This window comes from Lepus europaeus, chromosome 1 (genome assembly GCF_033115175.1).
Source record: "Lepus europaeus isolate LE1 chromosome 1, mLepTim1.pri, whole genome shotgun sequence".
In the NCBI taxonomy this organism is placed as follows: domain Eukaryota; kingdom Metazoa; phylum Chordata; class Mammalia; order Lagomorpha; family Leporidae; genus Lepus; species Lepus europaeus.
This window is the reverse complement of record NC_084827.1, coordinates 109,507,869-109,510,090: the sequence shown is the minus strand read 5'-3', so window position 1 is coordinate 109,510,090 and position 2,222 is coordinate 109,507,869. Positions and strand designations below refer to the sequence as shown.

Genomic DNA, 2,222 nt, shown 5'->3' with positions numbered 1-2,222 from the left:
GGTGAAATAAGAGCCACAGAGGAAGACAAATCCTATATATTTTCTGTCATACGTAGAAGTTAACATATATAGAGTACAAAAATGTGGATATCATATGCTTTGGTATGTAGATATTTATGAACATTGTTTTCCCTGAATTATACCGCTTATATCATAATATATCCTCCTTTCCCCACTTTATGATCTATGTCACATATCCCACATTATATGATATTCATATCCTTGCTTTTAAGAAAAATGCTATGAATATATGGACAGAATATTTACACATGAAGTAAATGTTGCAAAGTGATAAAATCGTAAGATCTATGTATGCTAATTGAACTCTATACTTTTTGTATTATTTTAAGTAAAAATTAAAAAGGCCAAAAACCCTACAAACTATAATGTTAATCATCACAGAGATTAAGGGAAACAAATAGAGTGAGCATAAATAAGTCTACATAATTACAGTCAATTGATTTCCTACAGAAGTGCCAAAAACATACAATAAGATGTGACTTCAAGAAATAATACAGGGGAAGTGACGTGGTCATCCCATGCGTGCGGCGGCTGCGTCGGGCTGCAGGAGAAGATGGCGGTCTCCACAAATTATGAGAACAGAATATATAGCCTGAAAGTAGAATGTGGACCTAAATACCCAGAAGCTCCTCCATGAGTTAGATTTGTAACAAAAATTAATATGAATGGGATAAATAATTCCAGTGGAATGGTGGATGCACGGAGCATACCAGTATTAGCAAAATGGCAAAATTCATGTAGCATTAAAGTTGTACTTCAAGAGCTAAGACGTCTAATGATGTCCAAAGAAAATATGAAGCTTCCACAGCCACCAGAAGGACAAACATACAACAATTAATTTTAATGGATCTCAAACTTGTCTTAAATCAACAACCTTCTACTCATATTAATTTTTCTTTCTCTTGTTGAGGCACTGTCATTTAAACATAAACCTGGAGTGCTCCAAGTAGGATTCGGGTTTACAAGACGCAAGTGTGGCGAGACGTGTGAGATGGCAGTGGAAACTTGTGTTTCTGAAAAGTAAAATTCCCAAGAAGGACAAACAGAAATGGCATGCTTTATCCATCTTGCTTAGTGAAAGAGCTGCAGTTGAAATTGTTTAAAGTAGCAGGTACAATGAATATTGTCACAAATTGTGTTAAATTTTAAAGCAGTGTGGGTGCTGACTACTAGTAGTATAAAAATATGTTCAGGATTGTTTTGATACCTGTATTTATTTATTTACTTACTTACTTTATTTTATTTTATTTTTGACAGGCAGAGTGGACAGTGAGAGTGAGAAAGAGAGAGAGAAAGAGAGAGAGAGAGAGAGAGAAAGGTCTTCCTTTGCCATTGGTTCACCCTCCAATGGCCGCCGCAGCCGTTGCGCTGCGGCCAGCGCACCGCGCTGATCCAATTGCAGGAGCCAGGTGCTTCTCCTGGTCTCCCATGGGGTGCAGGGCCCAAGCACTTGGGCCATCCTCCACTGTACTCCCTGGCCACAGTAGAGAGCTGGCCTGGAAGAGGGGCAACCGGGACAGAATCCTGCGCCCTGACCGGGACTAGAACCCGGAGTGCCGGCGCCGCAACGTGGAGGATTAGCCTGTTGAGCCACGGCGCCGGTGATACCTGTATTTATAATTAAAAAAAATGTTGGGGGGGTCGATGAATTTCTGTTAAAAGCTGTTCCTGTGTGTTACATGTAACAGACATGGTAAATATTTGTTTACATTCTTTAACAAACCATGCATTTAAGTTCAAGTGAAGTCAACCAAAAAAGAATATAGGTGTATGGATATGTGATTTTGAGATTAAAGTTAGTCATAAAATATAAATAAAATGTGGAAAGTGTCCTCGGAGACTGTGCCATTTCTATTATGTTGATACAATTTGTGTACAGTACCTTGCCAAGGTAGCACAAATTGGAATTACTGTAGTTTTTCATCTGTAAGCATCTTTTAGTATAATTCTGCTTTGTATACTTGTGAATTGGAATTTGCAGAGTATTTCACAGAACAAATTACCTGATTTGTTTAACTGCCTTGGACAAGTTAGAATCCCAAATGTTACATTTTAAATTTGATCTCACCAGAAATAATATTAAAATGATTTTTGAATTTAATAATTCTTAACAGAATTATAGATTGCAAATTATTCATAGATACATGCTGTTTTACTTTGTAACATCTTTTGTCTTTATTTTTTCCCTGAAAAATTTTGGT

At 37.1% G+C, this 2,222-nt stretch overlaps 1 pseudogene; it reads left to right on the top strand.

Annotated features, from left to right (window-relative positions):
• The first annotated feature begins 574 nt into the window (after nucleotides 1-574).
• LOC133763064 (ubiquitin-conjugating enzyme E2 variant 2-like) lies at nucleotides 575-906 on the top strand (annotated as a pseudogene).
• The last annotated feature ends 1,316 nt before the right edge of the window (nucleotides 907-2,222 follow it).